This window comes from Wyeomyia smithii, chromosome 2, assembly GCF_029784165.1.
Source record: "Wyeomyia smithii strain HCP4-BCI-WySm-NY-G18 chromosome 2, ASM2978416v1, whole genome shotgun sequence".
Lineage (NCBI taxonomy): Eukaryota > Metazoa > Arthropoda > Insecta > Diptera > Culicidae > Wyeomyia > Wyeomyia smithii.
Window position 1 is genome coordinate 168,240,985 of NC_073695.1, and position 23,000 is coordinate 168,263,984.

The 23,000-nt window shown below is 38.4% G+C and overlaps 1 protein-coding gene across 3 annotated transcripts in view; it reads left to right on the top strand.

Moving 5' to 3' along the window:
• Window positions 1-23,000, top strand: part of LOC129724435 (uncharacterized) — a 48,589-nt gene that overhangs the window by 441 nt on the left and 25,148 nt on the right. The window contains exon 2 of one of the 3 annotated variants that reach the window (XM_055679341.1): window positions 15-2,318. The gene's annotated coding sequence lies outside the window, so the exon portion shown is untranslated. The remainder of the gene's footprint in view (window positions 1-14; window positions 2,319-23,000) is intronic. The other 2 variants (XM_055679345.1, XM_055679346.1) reach the window with 2 other exon arrangements.

Genomic DNA, 23,000 nt, shown 5'->3' on the forward strand with positions numbered 1-23,000 from the left:
TTTTATGGCGGCAGGTAGTTAACGACTCACGCCGAATCTAGAATACGTTTCCACGTGGCTCGATCTTGGGCTAGTCTTCACCAATCGTTCCCAACACCCCCTGCTGAATGTTATCTTCGCTGGTCGCTCCTCTGATGTTTATGTCACGTGGCCGGTTCACTGTAGCCTGCCGTATTTCGGGTCCTATAACAGAACATGAGGCTGTTCTATCCTGTGATTGGTAAGTGGGAATAAATAATGATTAATGAAAATAAGTGATGCCGACATCTGGAATTAAGGCCCAAGCACAGACTAACAGACATAACACGTCGAACAAATTTTCAATAAAATCATCGTTTGGATGATTCCAGTACTTTACGTTAGTAACACTAGCACCATCTGCTGTCGTGTTCGCGCTGCGTCATGTATTTCGACATCAGCGCCAGCGTTACTGCATGTGTCAAATGGGGAACTACAAAATATGTATGAGATTGCATGACAGCGCTCCAGACGAAGTTTTCGCGCGATGACTGTTATTCGATTGAACATTTGAGATGATCGTTTTTTTGTGGCGATGGAGCTAGGTTCCAGTGTAACGTCTGTTAGTCTGTGGCCCAGGTTTTATAAAAAAAAACTTCATACTTGGTATGGTGCGGATGCCCGATTGGGATAATTGTTTAATCTAGCAAAGATATCAACTCGCCAAATAGTTATAAGCATTGCGTCAAACGAAAAATGATAAAAAAATCGCTGAGTAGGTAGGCAAACTTATATTTTTTTTGTAAAATTAATGTTTGATCCTTCTAGTGTACTAATAGTGAGTCTGGAGCATAAACAATTAGAAAATCGGATGAATTGCCTTAAATAATTATATACCTAGTAAAATGATTGGTTACATTAAAATATGTGCGATACGTTATTTCACTCAATGTGATATGACGGCTTAAGCTTTGAGTAATACTGGCTTGATCATGACATTATGGTACTATGGATTATCAAATCCATCACATACAGTGACAAGGAATTGGAGAACATAATGTCATCTGTTGCATTTGCGTTACTCTACTCCATCAAAGTACTATACTTATAGCGAATTTCTTTATTTCCAGAGCCCTCCTGGGGCTATCTGGCATCTCTTTCTTGCATCGTAAATCGCTCAGATTGCATAGATTTCCACTGACCCAGTGGAATAATCAAATTGTTTGGTAAGCATTCAAACGAAGCTATAAGCACAGACTAACAGACGTAACACTGGAACCTAGCTCCATCGCCACAAAAAACGATCATTTCAAATTTCCAATCGAATAACAGTCATCGCGCGACATCACCGTCTGGGGCGCTGTCATGCAATCTCATACATATTTTGTAGTTCCCCATTTGACACATGCAGTAACGCTGGCGCTGATGTCGAAATACATTACGCAGCGCGAACACGACAGCAGATGGTGCTAGTGTTACTAACGTTAAGTACTGGAGTCATCCAAACGATGATTTTATTGAAAATTTGTTCGACGTGTTATGTCTGTTAGTCTGTGCTATAAGTAAAATGATAAGTATTTCTCAAACGCATATATGAATCTTCGATGTATTTCTACAAGTTAAAGCAAACGAAAACCAATCATTTTAGTAAGTATATCAAATATTTTATTATTTTCTGACAATATTTACAAAATTTAACGATTTAACCGCGGCGTTGTGATTAAATCATAATGATATCATCAACTCCAGCTTCGTGTCAAACAGAGCTTTTATTATCCAATACCTACTGCCTTGAATAATTTTAAGATATATACTGTCGTTCAGTTTACTGACAAACAGCATTAGCTTAAATAAAAAAAATTGATCGCTTTCTACACGTTGCACGCAAAACATCAGTAAGAAGACGACATAAGCATTTACTAATTATTTACAAAGTTAGGTTCGATATTGTTGAAAGTATTTATTAGTAATGAAAAAAGGAAAAACAACAGTATTCAGATTTCCAAGAATGCAGCCAATCAATTGTGATTGCATTTTTGTGATTGGAGCGCCTCTTCACTCGAGCATTGGTATTCAGAGAGAGCGCCAAACTGGTGCGTTCACTAGAATCGATTATCATCTGTCAGTCAGTAGAGTTAATTCAACTGCTGTGGTAGGATGTGAAAGTGCGTTTGTTGTGCTTTAGCTAGCTATTAAAAACCTTATTTTCGTTCATTTGTTCTGTTTGACGGGCGCTTATTGCAGTGACGTCCAAACCCTTAAAACGTTCTATATATTGCAAGTTAGTTTAAAGGTGAAAGTTCAATTGATTTTTACTGGATATCTGCTACACATAAAAGGTCTCGACCGAGACATTATCGGTAAGAAGTTTAGCGAGTGTAATTTATTTAAAAACCTAAATTAATCCACCTAGCGGTCAGACTCAGCCTTTCTCATTGAAACTTATTATTTGTAAAAATAGATTTACATGAATGCTTAAATCCAATAAAGGGGTATATGCACTCTGGGTTCTAAAATATTGATGTTGTAATTCCGGACTACTTCGTGATTAGGGCGAAACTAGATAGGAAAACAGGCAAGGATTCGCCCTTATCACAAAGTAGTCCGGAATTAAGGTATAAAATATGAAATTTGACGTAATGTTAGTGTTAAAGAAATAGCGAAATAAAAGAAATGACTCTTAATTTCGAACAATTTAATCACGAGCGATACCGGGAACGTTCAGACAGTACGATACCACATTTAAATCATGTTGAGGCCATATATATTGATCAAAGCAGCTAGTGTTGAATAGTCTCTGAATTTCTTTTCTTTCCAAAACTTTTGAACAGCATATCAAATTGTTATGAAGTTTGTTATTTGTAAGTTTGAGAGATGACTCGTTTGTAGGACACCAGTTATGTTCGAAAAAGTCGTGTAATACTTGAGATAATAGACTTTCGTTATTTTACAAATTAAAACATGACGGTTGCTTAAGTTTGATTACAATCACATGAAAAGGGAACGTTTAGGGCAGCCAAACTTTGAAATCACGTATTCAATCATAATTCATCAGTTAACCCTTAACTAGCCCGTTCATCTGATATCAATATTGTTCAAATCGGTTGTGTAGTTTCTAAGATAATGAAGTTTCGTGATTTTCACATTTCGATACATTACAGACGAAGTTACAGTCCGATTACAGTAAAATTCAATAGGGTGTTATGAGGCAGCTAGACCTCTCATTTGATACTAATTCTATGGAAATCGGGTCAACTATCTCTGAGAAAAGTGAGTGAGTCCAAGTAGTCTTCGGAATATGTTTCTTTTCATAGCTGGATTTCACATTTTTAAACATAACAGGCAAAGTAAAGATCCGTTTGAAAAAAAATCATTAGGGTCTTATGGGGCAACAAGACGACATTCGGCCCTTTTAAGCACTTTTATACCCTTATTTTTTGCAGTGATTGCTATATCTTTCTAGGAGAAAGACAAAAAGTGAAATGATAGAAATGACTTTTAATTTCAACTTCAATCCCGAGCAAGGCCGCAAACATTGAAATAGTACAATATAAAATTTAATTGATGTTGAGGCCACATATTTTGATCGTAGCTATAGTTTTAAACAGTGCGGGTTACGTTTTGCCTTTCTCCTAGAAAGGTATACCAATCACTGGAAAAACCGAAGGTATAAAAGTGGTCCCAATGGCCAAATGTCATATACCACTCGACTTCTTTCGACGAACTGAGCATTTTCTGTATGTATGTGTGTATGTGTGTGTGTTGTGTGTGTGTGTTGTGTGTGTGTGTATGTGCAACTTTTTTTTCTCACTCACTTTTCTCAGAGATGGCTGGACCGATTTTCATGAAATGAATTGCAAATGAAAGGTCTAGTTGCGCCATAGGTTGCTATAGAATTTCATTGTAATCGGATTTTCAGTTTAGAGGTTATGTATCAAAATGTAAAAATCACGAAACATCCATATCTCAGAAACCACACAACCGATTTCAATAAAACTGGTTTCAAATGATTGGGCTGTCCCCAAAACCCTTAACTTTTGAATTTCGTTATGATTGAACATATGGTTCAGAAGTTATGTAAAGAAAAGTTATCCTGAGAATGTTTAAACTCACTCATTTTTCTCAGTGATGGCTGAACCGATTTTCACAAAATTAGTGTCAAATGAAAGGTCTAGGTGCCCTATAGGTTGCTATTGAATTTCTTTGCAATCGGATTGTAACTGTGTCCGTTGTTCATGAAAATGTGAAATCACATAATGAAAGTAAACATGTTGACTTTCTCCTAATGATCACTGGCTAATTGAAAGGTAGAAAAGTGATCCAAATGGCCGAATGTCATATACTACTCGACTCAGTTCGACGAATCGAGTATTTTCTGCATATATGCATGTATAGGTGTATATATTGGTGTGTGGATGTGTACGTGTGTATGTGCACCTTTTTTTTTCGCACTCACTTTTCTCAGAAATGGTCTGACCGATTCTTTCTGTCTTGGTGTCAAATGAAGGGTCTATTCTTAACCCACAGACTGTTCAAAACTATAGCTACGATCAAAATATGTGGCCTCAACATCATTTAAATTTGATATTGTACTATTTCAATGTTTGCGGCCTTGCTCGGGATTTAAGTTGAAATTAAAAGTCATTTCTATCATTTCACTTTCTGCCTTTCTCCTAGAAAGATATAGCAATCACTGCAAAAACTAAAGGTATAAAAGTGCGCAAGAGGGCCGAATGTCGTATACCACTCGACTCAGTTCGACGAGCTGAGCATTTTCTGCATGTGTGTGTGTAACACTCTCCCAAACTCAATCGATTTTCTCAGAGATGGCTGAACCGATTTCAATAAAATTAATTGCAAATTAAAGGTCTAGTTGCCCTATAAGACCCTATTGAATTTTATTGTAATCTGATTTCTAGAGGTTATGTATCAAAATGTAAAAATCACGAAACATCAATATCTCAGAAACTACACATCCGATTTGAACAAAATTGGTTTCAAATGAACGGGCTACCTAAATAACCCTTAACTTTTGAATTTTATGAAGATTGAACATATGGTTCAGAAGGTATGGAAAGAAACGTGTTCTGGAGACTATTTAATCTCACTTATGTTTCTCAGAGATGGCTGGACCGATTTTCATAAAATCAGTGGTAAAATTGAAGGTCTTGTTGCCCCATGAGACTCTAATGATTTTTTTTTTGCAAACGGATTATTACATTGCCTGTTATGTTTAAAAATGTGAAATTCAGCTATGAAAAGAAACATATTCTGAAGACTACTTGGACTCACTCACTTTTCTCAGAGATGGTTGAACCGATTTCCACGAAATTAGTGTCAAATGAAAGGTCTAGCTGCCTCAGAACACTCTATTGAATTTTGCTGTAATCGGACTGTAATTTCGTCTGTAATGTATCGAAATGTGAAAATCACAAAACTTCATTATCTTAGAAACCACACAACCGATTTGATCAATATTGATATCAGATGAACGGGCTATATCCGTTACATCCCTAGTTATGTTTTAATTTGTAAAACAACGAAAGTCTTTTATCTCAAGTGTTACACGACTTATTTGAACATAACTAGTGTCATACAAACGAGTCATCTCTCAAACTTACAAATAACAAACTCCATAACAATTTGATATGCTGTTCAAAAGTTTTGGAGAGAAAAGAAATTCAAAGACTATTCAACACTATACCTGCTTTGATCAATATATATGGTCTCAACATGATTTAAATGTGGTATCGTACTATCTGAACGTTCCCGGTATCGCTCGTGATCAAATTGTTCGAAATTAAGAGTCATTTCTTTTATTTCGCTATTTCTTAAGCACTAACATTACGTCAAATTTCATATTTTACACTTTAATTACAACATCAATATTTTAGAACCCAAAGAGTGAAAATACCTTTATTGGATTTAAGCATTCATGTAAATCTATTTTTACGAATACAGCCGAAATTCGTTGGTTGGAACACAACTGCCACCAAATTAGCGAATCGTGTTCGTTAGTTGGATGAACTGACAACTGGGCAAATTTTTCAAAGGGTAGCGCCGATTGTTTGTTTTCTTCCTGCTTTGGAAAATTTCCTAATTTCATTACGGTAAAACTATGTCAAAGAAAATGAACTTTGCACATCTGTCTTGCTTGCTTCTGTAGTAAATATTTTATGTATTTGGTCAATACTTTTTCATACAAAAATTCCAACGAGAAGCAAAATGATGCAAATGAAGTGATGTGCTTGCGCTATCACTCTGCTACTTGCCTAAAAAATGGAGGATCGCTACACTGGATATTTCCGGTGAAGACGTTGAAGAAATGAAAGAACAAACAACCGAACAGTAAACCTCTAATATACACACAAAATGTTGTAAATTTATAACATGTACTTTTCAAATTACGCGATTGATTATGCCAGAGATGATCTGCATGAAGTGTTCAGGTAATAGCGCTGAGAAACAAATTTATTAGTGCTGAATGGATTAAGTGTAATAACTAAACATGTTTACAATTTTTGCCTTTCTCCTAGAAAGGTATAGCAATCACTGGGAAAACCAAAGGTATAAAAGTGGTCCCAATGGCCGAATGTCATATACCACTCGATCTCTTTCGAAGAACTGAGTATTTTCTGTATGTATGTATGTATGTGTGTGTGTGTGCAACTTTTTTTTCTCACTCACTTTTCTACTTTTCTCAGAGATGGCTGGACCGATTTGCATAAAATGAATTGCAAATGGAAGGTCTAGTTGCGCCATAGGTTGCTATTGAATTTCATTGTAATCGGATTTTTAGTTTAGAGGTTATGCATCAAAATGTAAAAATCACGAACATCAATACCTCAGAAACCACATAACCGATTTCAATTAAAGTGGTTTCAAATGATTGGGCTGTCTCCAGAACCCTTAACTTTTAAATTTCGTTATGATTGAACATATGGTTCAAAAGTTATGTAAAGAAAAGTTATCCTGAGGTTGTTTAAACTCACTCATTTTTCTCAGGGATGGCTGAACCGATTTTCACAAAATTAGTGTCAAATGAAAGGTATAGTTGCCCTATAGGTTGCTATTGAATTTCATTGCAATCAGATTGTAACTTTGTCCGTTGTTCATAAAAATGTGAAATCACATAATGAAAGTAAACATATTGACTTTCGCCTAACGATCACTGGCTAATTAAAAGGTAGAAAGGTGATCCAAATGGCCGAATCTCATATACTACTCGACTCAGTTCGACGAATCGAGTATTTTCTGCATGTATGCATGTATAGGTGTATATGTTTGTGTGTACGTGTGTATGAGCACCTTTTATTCGCACTCAGTTTTCTCAGAAATGGTCTGACCGATTCTTTCTACCTTGGTGTCAAATGAAGGGTCCGTTTAGGTTGCTATTGAATTTCATTGTAATTAAACTTTTAGTTTTGGTGCTGCGTCAGAATGTAAAAATCGCTCTTATATCTTAGAAGCTATGAACGTAGTTGAATTCAAATTAATGGGCTTTTGAACGATTATCAAATCGTGTGCAACTGTAATGTATTCGAGCTATTCATCTAGCTTCAAGTTATAAAAATCCCGTAGTGATGAGTGTATAGATTCTAAAACATTTTGTATCTTCTAATGAATTCTCCCAGATTTTTCAGCTCAAATTTTAAAGATATGCATTTTGTGAAATGTACATCTAAGCAATGAACCTAGAAATATATTTACGTTAAAAGGTATTCGTTGAAAAGTGGTTGCCAAATATTACCACCGAAAAAAACCCTCAAAAACAAAACAAAAGCGAAGAATACATCCCAAAAGTGACCATTTTGTATTCACTTCTCACAAACCAATGGGCAGGTCTCGGCAGCCAAATTGTGTTTTGGACATATATACGATACCTAACGAACATTTTAATGTATTGCTCTTACGTAAATTCGCTTAAGAACATTGTTGAATTGACAAATGAAAATACATTGGTGATATCTATTTATATCAAAATGCACCTATTTTACCGTTGGCTCAGTCGTTAACAACACAATACAACATTCTTAAAACCACAAAAAAAGGCTCAACATTCCTTGTGTTTGGACCTCCATATCAAAAAACCACTTTGGAATACTTAAATTCACTGAAAAGTGGTGAAATTGCACTTTACCTAATAGCATACTTCTTACAGCTGTTTAAAAGTGAAAACTATGCGCACTTCCAAGTCCCACAGTAAACAATTTCTTCGTAATACAACACAATAATTGATGCCATTGTTAGCTTCAGACTACAAAGCATGCTGAGAAATACCAAAATAATGAAATTTGATTTTTGGCTTGGGGGAACCACTGTGCGATGGGGCGGCTGCCGCACCAAAAATTATACAACTCGCCGGTTTTGATGTTGACGGTTGCCTTGACGGTGGGTACCTTGTCGGTTCTCTGACATACAGGTTCACTATGATCTAATGGACGAGTGAGGGTGTTGTGTGAGTTGACTGATGTTGGTGTGCGTAGTGTTGCAGATTTCGCTTTCGTAGCGTGGTCGATGAGAGATTTGTTTTGAGCAGTAGTTGCAAACTAGAGCTGCTTGCTAGATGTGTGGATTTGTCCGCAGATCGCAGTTTACACGGGCTCGTGTACAGATTATTTATGTACACACAAAGAAAATATTACCAAGTGAACACGTAAACCAACGTAAATTTACGTAAACCTGAATGTTTTCACTGGTTTAGGTAAATAATATGCATGAAAATTGGTAAAAACAACGCAACAGCTTAATAAAATGCGAATACTCAATTTTGGGTAAAAATCTGTATGGAGTTTTTGATATTGATATTGTTGATTCAAGGTATCCGATTTTACCTAAATGATGACTTCCGTGGAGGTACTCAAAAGTAGGTAAATCACTTTTACCTAAAAGTACCTTCCCGCACAGAAGGGCTGATTTGCGTCAAAAATACGCATATTTGGGTATTTTTATTTCTCTGTGTACAGATTATTCAAATGCAGATATTTGCGGTTTTTCTTTTGAATCTTAAGCAGATTCTTTCTAATTTTGAATTATTGCAAACCTTTCTGAAGCATATCTGGCATATTTGGCAGAAATGTGGCATGGAACATATAAAAAAAAATTAGAAAAACCTGCTACCTTTCTTACATTTTACATCTCGAATATAAGAATGCCATGGAATAATCTGGACTTCTAATATCTTTATGATATTTTCAACATTTAGCAAACTTAAAACAAGACATAGTTTTGTGGGTATTTCGTCAAGTTTTATGGTTTTTCTAGCTTTTGAAAAATACTGTTAAATATATTCAACTTTTGAGTGATTATTTGGTGTCTCGTAAGTCTGTATATTACGAGTTTATGCCGGTCGTATTCCGATAATGACAATTTTGACATTTAAAAAAAAACTCATGCAGTTTTTCGTTTTTGAAATTTACGGGCTTTGGATGCATGTAAATTTGCCAGTTTTTGAATTCATTAGGATACTTAGCTCATTCCTACCTACGTTAGCGGGCTCATTCAAAGCGTTCAAGATTACCTTTACAATGGCCGGCTTATAACACATGTCGCGCGCAGTATAAGTACGACTAATTAAGTATAAAAAATTTCAAAATTTTCAATGACCAAGATATAATTGTAGGATGTTTGAGTGCCTGAAGGCAACTTGTTAAAAGACTCTGTCTGCGACTTGATTAGTTTCACGGTTGGCAACAATGCTTCATAATATTTTCCCAGTGGTTCAATTGCCATCTATTCGCGTTCGACGTACGGTTGTTCCATTGGGTTTGACTTATGTTTAATCAATAAAATCAATCAATAAAACAACACTTGCTGGAGCTGAAACGCGTAGTATAGTGCGATACGTTCAATTAGCAAAAAATATGTAAGACAGCAGAAAGGAATTACCTTCCGATTTGCTTGTATATTCATATTGCGATTATGGTCGCGGATGCGATTTAAAATATATTGTCTGGCCTAACTAACCGTTAAATTTTCAGTCTTTCGAGCGTATTATGCGAGAACTTTAGTGAATATCGGTTAGGAATATCAACGCTATCGTGATCGTCGACGTCGTCGATGGCTGTCATAGAAGACGTGATACGGTACGAGAGACTCGGTGGCAGCGCCCCGTTTACCAAAACGAACCATGCTGCAGACCCTACCCTTTTATCCAACCTCCCAGTGATTTTTTGTGGAAGTGCAGAGGTGTTCTCGGCTTCCATCAAAGCGAGTATCATGTCATCATATTACTATACACATTCCTTATTTGATCTGCATTCGGATGCGGCCGGCGCTGGTATTGTTTAATAAAAAAAAATTGAGGTCACCAGTTTTTACACATTGAGGATGTATGTTAATCCCAAACATCATCAATTGGTACCCTGTGTAAACACAGCTGACCTGGCAATAACAGAGTAGCAACCGCGGGCGATCAATCATGCTCATAACCTCTGAACTAAAAATCCGATTGCAATAAAATTCAATAGGGTTTTATGGGGCAACTAGTTTTTTAATTTTATGAAAATCGCTCCAGCCATCTCTGAGAAAATTGAGTGAGATTGGGAGAGCGTTACACACACACACATACAGAAAATGCTCAGCTCGTCAAACTGAGTCGAGTGACATTCGGCTCTTTGGAGCACTTTTATACCTTTAGTTTTTGCAGTAATTGCTATACCTTTTTAGAAAAAAGGCAAAAACATTTCAGTTACTGTAAAGGTGCCATCAATGTATGCTTGCGGATACACGGAAAACTTCAAATCTTAATCAGTCAGTGTGTCCTTTCAGTTCACACATTTTCTGAACTAATTCAGCACAGAAAATGTGTGTGCTAAAAACATAACATTGCGTAAAATTACGTAAAAAGGCATAGACCTTTTTACGTAATTTTACGCAATGTTATTGTATTTTCTCCTCGGAGAAACACTCTCCTGTACACCGAGGCAAAAACACTTGTGATTTTTATACATTATGACTTATGAACGCGCCTGATTCTGATTTTATAATCGCTTATGCAATACATAGACAATTTATGAATTCATTATGCGCGTCATATGCATTTCAAAAGTGCTATGGTTTTGTCAATGTCATTTTTGTGAAAATGTCATACCAGCACTTCATGAAATTATTTAAAGAAAAAGGTGTATCAGGACTGAGTCGTTCCCGAAATAGAAAGTTTGGTTGCGGATTTCATTGCAACTGCGCTAACAGAAAGCTGTTAACAGCTCAATGAAGAAGTAGAGGCTACAATTTATGCATATATGCAAATGCCGAAAATAATATAAGACCGAAAACTTCGAAAACAAATAAACAAAATATATACGATACGAGAAACTTGTTGCGCAAAGTTATAAGTGATACCTATGGAAGTCATTAGTCATTTTGTCTCGGTGTAGGAGATCTTATCTTTCACAGCGCAAACAACTACTCTCACACTGCTGAGCAAGGCGCGCATTTGCTTGAAGAGAGCAGCGGATCGTGTGTACCTGAGGAGCTCGCAAAAAACACCGCTTCTGAAATATTTCTCCACTCATAACTGGTGTGATCCTTTTCACACGAACGAACAATACGACAAACACAACAGAGATCACTGCAGTACGTACTTTTACTGTGTGTCTCTTAAGTAAATATCAAATGAGATAAAAATCGAAGCAGGAAAGTACATAACGGTGTTTTCTATGCATCTCGAAACTGTAAAATAGTTGAAGAGGTCGTTTATCAGACACGACCGCAACGTTAACGTTTAGGGGAGCTGCGTAGCCGCAAGGTTACAGAGTCCTCTTTGTCAAGCGGATGGCCGTTGGTTCGAATCTTAGTAGAACCAGGCCATTCGATGACAAAAAGCACTTAAGAATAGGGTTCATTTTCAGGCTCCCCGACCCCAATTACCCTTCCTTTACGCTGAAAACTATAAAAGCTTTGCGTGATTTCCTCTTGACAAAAATAAGTCCCTCTTAATAAAAAAAACTGGCCAGGAGAAAACGCATGACGAAACTTCTCCAGGGAATTGTAATTGGTGATATATGACAGGAGGAACGAGGCTCGGTAAAGTAAAACAGTTAGCGTGTAAAAGAAAGGGTGAAAACACTTACACACAAGCACTGATAAAATAATAATAAGCATGCCACTTCGCAATTGCGGTATTGCTGATAATAGAAATGCGGGATACAGCAGACACCCGGGCATATCTCACAAAAGATCAACGATTCTGGTCGCAATGAGGAAGTCCATACAGAAAAAAAGGTTAACGTAGAATTGCGACAGTCTGTCTCATATCAATAAAATTTTTGCAAGGGATTCAGAAATTTCGATTGGGGTTAATCAGTTTAATGGAGTGAAGCGGTATATATTTCTTTCGTATATTATTTTTGCTTTAAAAATGAACGAAATCCGTTGGAAACTGACTCAGTTTGAAACATTTGAAAGTGGACAATTTTCGTGACGCTCCCGATGTTTTCGGTTTTACAATTTGTACCCCTATATATGAGACGTTGCGGAATAGAGTGGTGTAAAGACCATTTTTTTCGAAAATGAGTTTTTTGCATAAACCGCATCTACTCAAGAAGCTGAAGTTGGGAAATTCAGTCAGGGTGGCCACTATACCGGGAAAAACGGGAAAAGCGGGAAAAAGCCGAGAATTTCAAATCACCGAGAAAAAAAGACGGGGAATCAGGCTTCACGCCGGGAAAATCAAGATCCCGCGTGCCTGCGATGAAAACCTGTATTTTTTGCATGATGGCCTAATTGGCATGATTCTGCCAGTTATAGAAATGCTGGTTTTTGACTTCAGCCAAAGTCAGCAGCGGCCTCGTAGTTCTCGTAGCGTTGAATAAAATCAAGCTTGATCAAACGAATAAACATATTTTGCTGTTCCGTAACATATTTTGTCAGGAAAATAGTTGTACGTTCTCATCTTGCATATCCAACCCCCTTCTCATGTGAACAAGGACTGCTCAGGTTTGTACCAGATGGAAGAAACTTTGATTGTCCAAAACATCGTATACGACACTATCGGCGTCGCGGAAGGCGCATTGAAAGTTCTTGTGAATAGTGTTCGACATTGGAGTCCGACCAAAAGTCAGATAGGACCGGAATCTTCAAAGCTCGATTTCATATCGGACCAAACCGGAACGGACCTACCCGGGTTCTACTTCTGAGGTCGGAAAAAGTCCGACAGAAAACATAAACCTTGATTTTTAATATGATTTTAATCACAGGCAGGACATTTATATTGTATGTGTTTTGATTTGTATTTTTATGAAAGAGCATTATCATTGCATTTCAAGTGACATATTTTAAAAAGAATATATATCCAAAATTTCCACAAACTCTATACGTCTTTTTGCGTTTTTTTTTGCAGAATTAAAATGAGTTTTTTTATTATTATTATTGACTACTGTATTGCCACCTTGAAGAGCTATTTTTAAAAGATTTCTCAATTTTTTTTCTATATCAAAACCAAACGTTAGCTACGCAAAAAGAAGGAAAATTATTTTAAGCCTTTAAATTAGAATGTCATGTCAGATATCTAGAAAAAAGTTTTTTTTTTTGAATTGTAAATGTGGTATTTTGCCCTAGAAATTTGAAATGTGAGGATTTCCATTTATATTAAAGAATGGAACATATCAATTAGTCTGCATTTCAATGCAAAATAAATGAAAAAACATAAGCATTTTTTGATTTGAAAAAAATTTTCAAGACGATTTTGTTAGTATGTGTTGTATACTGTTTTGAAAAAGGAGCTCATATTTATCAAATTCCTGAGAAACTGTCATGATTTTGTTCAGAAATACATACAAATTGCGTTTTATACAGTTTTTGCTGTGATTTTGCACTTGTTTTTTTTTGTGGATTTCGGAATTTACATGGTTGGTCATGCAAATTACCAGGAAAAGTCTCTGATTGATTTAAAGTGTCGGTTAAATTTATTTTACGGGTCTGAGAAATTTCTCATACATGCCATTGGGCCCAGCTCGAAAGTCCCAGGGTCGAAGTTTTCGAAAATAAATTGGTTCGAAACAACAGACCTCGACGTTTTGTGCATTTCTAAGACATTTGTCATCAGAAAAAAAAAACAATAATTATGACAATTCTATGTGCATTTTTTCATTTGTCTAAGGCTCTTCTTCCCAAAGTCTGAGATCAAATTTTGCATGAGAACTTTTTTCGAGAAAAAATAACTTCTAAGCCCTAACGCAAAACGAAGTTCGATGGTTGAATTTATTGACACCCTTATTCAGAAGCATTGGAAGCTCAAGAGCAGGTTGACAGAGAGTAAAAGCAGAATGAATCAAGAAAGCACGAGAAGGCGAAGATTGTCAACGACTTGGAGATAAAAAGGGTGAAAATTGCGCAAGAGGTCTCTATGAAGATACTTGCTAAAGTTGCAAACAGCTAAAAGCGAAGAAGGTGAAATATTTTTCATTGTTTCATGTCACTATTTTTGCAAGGACATAAATAAACATGTGAAAATTGATGTTTATCTGATAGTTTTGTTTTTAAATTAAATACCGGGAAATTTCAATTAATTTCATCGGAAAAAACCGGGAAATTGAAAATCGATTTTGAGTGGCCACCCTGATTCAGAAAATTTAAAAAAATCGAACTTTGAAGCTGATTTATACCGTGTTGAAATTTCGTCCGAAACAGAGTAGTCTTTGTATATAAATCGGTGAAATTCTATCATGTAACACGTAACATGTGATAAGTAATATGTCACTTGTTTTGTACATGTCACACGTGATATGTAACATGTTACACGTAATGTAACACGAAAAATGTAACATGTGATATATTATGTATTATGTAATATGTTGTGTTACATGTAATGTTACACGTGACATCTTACATGTGACATGCTATATGTATCATATAACATGTGACACTAGCCATTTTATATGACTTACCGTCATTTTCTTTGTCATTTGCCAGGTTATATACATTAGGGTGGGGAAAAGTGATCGGTTTTCCAGAATTTCAAATTTGTATGAAAATTTATATGGGAAAACCTACTTTTTTGCATTTACCTTTCTAGAGAGCTCAATAGTGATCTAATAATGCACTACATTATGTAAAAGTATAGTTTTTTAGATGCCTAACAACTTTGCAGAAGGCACTGAAGAGCTAGGATGTCCCTAAGAAGAGCTATAGCTGTTCAAAGTTGAGGATGTCAATTTAAATGCAGAAGATCTTGTTTTCTACCAACATTACCAATGTACCGGCGCCAGTAGGATTCCCATCAGAAATAACCTGCCGTAACGAGTTTATACACTCAGCTTGATCAAACAAACAAAGTCAGGTCAATATTCTAGGCGTAGGTAGAATCTACAACGTGTTTCAGAGGTTACTTCTGATAGAAATCTGACTAACGCCGGTACACTGGCAGTGTTGGCAGAAAAAATTATTTGCAACATAAATTTCGACATACTCAACTTTGAACAGCACCAGTATTTTTTGGGACACCCTAGCTCTGATATCTTCGGCCAAGTTGTTAGGCATCAAAACCTACCATTTGAAGTCATGAAACCTATGGTTTGAGCCATTTTTAGCTCTTTAGAATGCAAAATGCAAAAATGTTGATTTTTCCATACAAATCTCCATATAAATTTGAAATGCAATGCGCCAAGCGGAGACTAAAGCCATCGACTTCCGATAAATTTAGGATGTTTGAGGCTCCAAATAGAACAAATAAAACTTGGTTCTGGCTTTCTGCTATCAAGTTTCGTTTTTTTTTTTTTCCATATAACGATTCCCCACTCGAATATACATATATATGATGTCAGAGTGGTCTATGTACATTGGTGAGATAAAATCACCTACTTCGCAAAGAAACTGTTAATTCCCTAAACAAATCCCTATCCACCGCATAAAAATTTTTGTTTTTCAATAATGTTGTGGAAACATTGTTTTATAGCTGCACGTGAAGTTTCAAATGGTTTTTTTATGCGATTTATTTTGTGCAGTCCATATCCCTTGCACAAGAACAGGTTTGACTGTATTAGAACATGTTGTTTGAAAGATTCCGTTGAACAGAATTTTATTCAAAGATTTTTCGAAAATTCTGTTCCGCAACGGCTCATACGTTGCCGTAAGACGTAATTCTACATCAAAAGCGCACTAATCGATGTGCTTAAGTTGACTCTGTTGCAGAGGCGTCGCGTGGCTGATTTCGTCACAAGTGTACCAAACATTTATTTAAATTCTTTTACTTAAAAGAAAAAAGAAAGTCAAACCAAAGTGAAGGGTTTCGATAGTATGCCTACTTGTTTTATAGGTTATCATGTTTCGATAACTGCTATGTCCGGATATTAGGGAATAGGGTACCTTTGCAGTGCACATGTTGTACAGGTGGACCCGACGCCACTGCTCTGTTGAAAGAAAAATGAAAAGAAATTGTAATAATTAATTCATAAATGCTTCATGATCGCGTACGACATCCGCTCTGACAGAATGAATCTCATTTTATTCTGGTTTGAAGTTATTCTGAATAACTTCGCCTTAATTTCAAGTTCCTACAGTTTGTTCCAGTTTCGTAATACGGATGCCCAAATAATGATTTGTGGACATTCTGCCGAGCCGGCCCGTAGAGCTCTCATAAAGGCAACAAAATAACATTGTATCGTGTCGTGTTGCGGCTTGAAAGGAGAAAATGTTCCCGTTCCCGTGTCGAATGGAAGCAGGTTGTTGGGTGTTTCATATTGCCGAAGGTAGACATTAGTATGGTCGAAATTCTGCTGTAATGTCAAACTATAACCGTTTTGTTTTAAGACGCAATAGCGTAAGTGCTGCATTTCTGTTATCTGCTGCCATTCAACCGTCCCTTTTCAGGGCCACCAACCAAGAAGGTGCTATTATATTCCACAACAGTAACAACACTGGCAAGTTCGTTCAATTATCATCATTTCGGATAACCATTCGCCGATGATTCTAGGTCTCTCGTTTTCTTCAGTAGAATTGCATGCCATTTCCAATAACTCTGTAGCTACCGAAAACTTCATAACAGCCGCCAGAAAGACAGGAGCTTAAGTATCAACGCGCCCAGCGCGATCAGCCAGAAATTGAAACCCGACTTTTTTTTTCTTCGCCATGATCAGCATCCAACGTCCGTGTGGTATCGGTACAGTCATGGAATGAGTTATACATCAAACACAAAGCGCGCATTCCTAGTCAAATATTCTGTCGACCTTGTTAGGGAAAGAAGCATTGGGCGATCAATCAGAGGTCGACATTTGCGTTTCGACAAAGCTTGACAATTTTCAATAGTACAATAGTTCGAACAATCAGATTACAATTTTCTGCATTTGGACGGGTGCTTATTAGGGTGAGACAAAAAATAAATGTTAGCCCCCCCCCACTTTTCGTGCAGTAGTATTGCTAGAAAAATTCAATGGTGAGCCGTTCGTCAGATATTCAATCAGTTTGAGGGAAAAAACTTTTTCTACAAGCATTGTAGCGCCTTACGGCCTTCAGAAGACTTTTTCCCAGGAAAATTTCCTACGAATGTTATGTATCGAAATATTTTTAGGAGCCAACTGGGCATCTCTAGAAAATAAGTTTTGAAAAAGTAGATTTTCCCATATAAAATCGTATGGAAACTTTGAAAATCGAGCGCAAAAATATAGTTTTACCAATCGATCTGAAAATTTACACAGTTGTTATAGGACCCATAAGGAACACGAAAAGTGCATGCGAGCGAAAAAAAAACACCATCACTTTTTTTTTTTCATATAACCGTGTCCCAGTCTAGTTGCTTATATGATTTTTCAATCGATTGCTACAAAAATGACGGAAATCGGTTGAAAACTGACTGAGTTTAAAACGTTTGAAAGTGGACAATTTTCGTGACGCTCTCAATGTTTCCGGTTTTTGAAATTGGATCCCTGTAATGAAATTGGACCCCTGTATATGTTGCCGTAAGACGTAATTTTACGTCAAAAAAATCAGCCGGCCGTCACGCATGTTTGCTTTTCGAATTATTTTGGATTGATCTCAGCAGTGTACTCCACGAGGCATTTTGCTATGTATTTTCTCTAGAGTGATTCACCGATTGGATTGTGGCAACTATCGAGGGATAGCGTTGCTCAACTCCGCATATAAAGTGCTCTCCCGTATCCTTTTCTTCAGATTGAGACCGTTAACGGAATCCTTTGTTGGCGAATACCAAGCTGGTTTTCGACAAGGGCGTTCCACGACGGATCAAATTTTCACCCTGCGACAGATCCTCGATGAGTTCCGGGAGTACAACTTATCGACTCACCATCTGTTTGTGGACTTCAGGGCGGCATACGACTCAGTGAAAAGAAACGAGCTGTGGCAGATCATGCTGGAACACGGTTTCCCTACGAAACTAATAAAGCTAAGTCGTATGACACTAGAGGGATCAAAATCGTGCGTGCGGATAGCTGGCGAGACATCAGCCGCGTTCGTAACGTTGGATGGACTGAAGCAGGGGGATGCGCTCTCCAACCTACTGTTTAACATCGCTCTTGAGGGTGCAGTACGAAGAGCAAACGTCGAAAGAAACAACACGATCATCACGAAATCTCACATGCTTCTTGGCTTTGCGGACGACATCGATATCATCGGTATCAACCGTAAGGCCGAAGAAGAGGCCTTCGTACCTTTTAAGAGAGAAGCAGCGAGATTGGGACTTGTCATTAACTCTGCCAAAACGAAGTACATGGTAGCTGGCAGAGAGCGTGGGAGTCCCCGTGGTGTTGGTGCTGAGGTGGAGATAGATGGGGAACGATTTGAAGTGGTTGACGACTTCGTTTATCTTGGTACGCTTGTGACATGTGACAACGATATGAGCCGTGAAGTGAAACGACGAGTTGCAGCTGAACAGGGAACAGGGCTTTCTACGGTCTGCGTAACCAGCTAGGGTCCCGTAGTTTGCAAACTCGCACAAAACTAGCGCTGTATAAGACGCTGATACTCCCGGTGGCCCTTTACGGACATGAAGCATGGACGCTGAAGGAAGCTGATCGACGAGTGCTCGGGCGCAGACGAATGAATCACGAGTTGTGCCAGGTATACAAACATGCTGATATAGTGAAGGTAATACAGCGGGGCAGGCTTCAGTGGGCTGGACATGTAGCCAGGATGCCTGACGAGAGAGCCGCCAAAACTATCTTCAGTAGAGAACCAGGGAGAGGCCGTCGACTCCGTGGTAGGCCTCGCACGCGGTGGATGTGCGCGGTGGAAGAAGATACACGATCTGCTGGTGTACGGGGAGACTTGAGAACGACTGCCCAAGACAGAAGAAGCTGGACATCTCTAATTCGTTCGGCCCTAGACCGGTGAACGGTCCGTTAGCCAAAAAAGTAAAGTAAGTAAGTAAGATTCACCACTCTTTTCCGCTCAGCTGTGGTGTAAGCCGTGTTAGTTTCTCTACGAGAAACAGAAATGCAGGAAAAAACTGAAAAAAATTGCAAGAAATTGCCACACGCAGCTCTAATGCTGGACAGGAAGAAAACGATGAATATTTACTCTGCCCTTCCCACATATTGATATATGCAGAGAGATGCATATTTCATCTATATTTCGAAGCTCAGAAAATCTTGTTACCTTTGTGAAATTTCAAAAAATCTGTATAAAAATCTGCATATGTACTGGACATATTCCTCTATAGGAAAAACGCAATATAGTTTGTTCAACATATATCCAGCGCCTTATAATGCACACACTTATGCACACTCTGACAGTTTAGTTGTGTCGCTGCATAGAGTGATCGCACCCGGCTCGCTGCTGGTGGCTGTGTACAACCAACAACCAATTCTGCTGGAAGGAAGAAGTAAAGAGATATTGGCATCGTCCGTGCGCTGATTGTGGAGGAGAGCGGCTGCATTAGCTAAGTAGTTTTTTTTTGCTTGGTTTTTTTTTTCTTGTTTTTTTTTTCTACAATATTATTTACTGATTGGCATTTTGCGTGCGTGGCCCACGCGTCCAACATGGACGACGAACGCGGGGATGAAAATCCGCTCGTTCCACCGCTTAGCCCTCCCGGATACAAAGTTCCAATGGTTAAAAATGGAGCCCCGCAGGAAGCAACCCATCGGCTAAAGCAGTATCCGGAGGGCAAAGCTGGTATTGGGGCTGTATTTTTCCGGTCGAAAGTAAAAGCGCAGACAGACGTCCAAGCTGAGTTCCAAACTTGTGTAGTTTTTTGTAGTAGCAATCCGTAACCAGATAACGCTACCAGTACCGCCGGCCTCGTACACCAGCGAAAAAAAAAATGTACTGTAGCGATAAGGTCACCAGGCGGCGCTATTGTACAAGTGATTTATAACGCAATTTACTTTGAAAATTTACACGGAAATTTTGATCAATGTTGTTCTCACTTTGACGTCTGTCTGTGGTAAAAGCATTGAACACAATGCAAATTTGTAGAGATCTGGCATGGTTTTCAGCCGTGACTGAAATCACAAAAGTACTCCCGAATAAACTGCGTGTTTTGGTGTCCGACTTCAAGCAAGCAAACGAGATTGCTGCTTGTGAGCTCTTCACGCGGGAGTACCACGTGTACATTCCAGCTCGCGTAGTTGAGATTGACGGTGTGGTCAGCGAATCGAGTCTGACCGTCGAGGACCTGTTGAAGGCTGAAGAAGGCATTTTCAAGGATTCCAGCCTTAAACCAGTCAAGATACTCGAATGTAAACAATTACATTCAGTGTCGCTCGACAAGGGTGTAAAAACTTACACCCCATCAGACTCTTTTCGTGTGACTTCCGCCGGGTCTGCTCTGCCGAGCTATGTGCTCGTGGACAAGGTGCGTCTACCCGTGCGCTTGTTTGTACCGCGGGTAATGAATTGCCTAAAGTGCAAACAGTTGGGCCATACGGCCTCCCACTGTTGCAATAAAGCACGTTGTGGCAAGTGTGGAGAGCAACATGCGAATGGCCTGTAATGCTGAAAAGTGCCTCTATTGTGGGAAGACTCCGCATGAGCTGTCTGCATGTCCCGCGTACAGACTGCGCCAAGAGAAGATCAAACGGTCTCTGAAAGAGCGCTCTAAGCGCACTTTCGCAGAAATACTCAAAGAGGCCGCTGCCACCAAACTGATTTTCAGATGAGGAAAAAAAAAACCAAACTGATTTCCCCGAATATTTTTGATGTCTTGTCATCCGATGAGTCTGATTCAATTGGGGAACCTTTTTTTGTTGAACCCAGGAAGTCTAGGAAGAGAAAAAATTTCTCTTACCCTAGACTTCCTAGGAAGGGATAGAGAAGGTCTCCATCTGAAGTGGCTGATACTAAGAAACAAAAAAGTGCTGTAAAAAATCCGAAGCGAACGGGATTGGCAAAATTGAATTCAAGTAAGAAGTTTCCGGCACTTCCAGGAACATCAAAAAACCCAACTGTTCCTTCTTTTTCGTCCAAGATTCAGCCAAAATCTGGACTGCTGAAGTTTCAGATATTTTGGACTGGATTTTTGAAAATTTTAACATAACTGATCGTCTCAAAAGTCTTCTGCTGGCATCTCTACCAACAGTTAAAACGTTTTTGAAGCAGTTGACTGCTAAATGGCCTTTCCTTGCAGCGATCGTATCCTTCGATTGCTAATTCATCGGCTGAGATAAAGGATTCAATCTCTATTTTACAGTGGAATTGTAGAAGTAACATCCCCAAAATTGATTCATTCAAAGTTTGGATTAATAAGCATAAATGCGATGCATTTTCCTTCTGTGAAAGTTGGCTCACTTCAAATGTAGATCTTAACTTCCATGATTTTAATAATATTCCATGATTTTAATTTATTCTTTACGGAGGAGTACTTCTAGGGATTAAGAAGTGCTATTCTTTCTATTGTATTAGCCTCCTCTCGATCCCAGGCGTCGAAGCTGTCGCATATCAATTGCCAATACAAAGCTCTTTACCTTGTATATATTCCTCCCAGAGCACAGGTAGGGCAACGGCTGCTCTTTGATTTAATAGAACTTCTTCCCTCGCCACGTTTGATTTTGGGAGATTTTAACTCTCACGGCGTGGCTTGGGCTTCTCCTTCCAATGATAACCTTCCTCTTTGATCTGTAACCCTGCGACGACTTCGACATGACAATATTAAACAACGGGGACATGACACGCGTTCCGAAATCTCCAGCGCGCCCCAGTGCTTCAGATTTATCTTTATGTTCAACATCGCTACGGTTGGATTGCATATGGAAGATAGTCCTTGATTCCCACGGTAGCGATCATATGCCTATTCAGATTTAAATTGATAATGGTTCAACTCGCACGCGATCAGTTGATATTCCGTATGACCTCACACGAAATATCAATTGGAAGTTATACGAGGAAATGATTTCAGAAGCTGTCGAGTCGATTCAACATCACCCACCACTTGAAGAATACAACCTCCTCGCGGGCTTGATTCTCGACGCCGCGTTGCAAGTCCAAACAAATAAATATCCCGTCGTAACGATCAAAAAACGGCCTCCCACTACATGGTGGGACAAAGAGTGCTCCGATGTCTGCACGGAAAAATACGACGTGTTTAAAACCTTCTTCCGGGTGAAAGGTAATGTAGTATAAATAAATACCATAACAAATAATCCAGTCATCAACGCAGCATTAAAGCTCATAGTATACACCGACAACGGAATTCCCTACGTAGCACACCTTCCGTGTGTCTACTACACTCGGCGCAAGCCATGCGCGTAGCAATAACGTTTGTTTATCAAACAGTGAAAATCATGCAAAGAATGCATTTTCATTCGTCGCCCCAGCTGTCGCAGAATTAAATGTAAATAAATCGTTACCTAGGTTTAGCTATATAAAGAAATTCCGATCAATAATGAATCATTACTCGTTTGGAGCCCGACCAGAAGGTCGACCACTCCAGCAGTAAAGTGTAGCAGCAACTAAGTATCCTTGTATTTCCACTTGCAACCCTGACGGTTACGACCGGACGGCAATTGCTGGAAAGAACACTTCCTTCATAGTCCGCCGCGAATTCAACGTCGTATAATCAACTTCGCAATATCAACCAAACAACCCTCATGGCGACCTACGACAGTGGCACGAAACTAGGGATGTAACGGATATCCGCATCCGCAAATGCG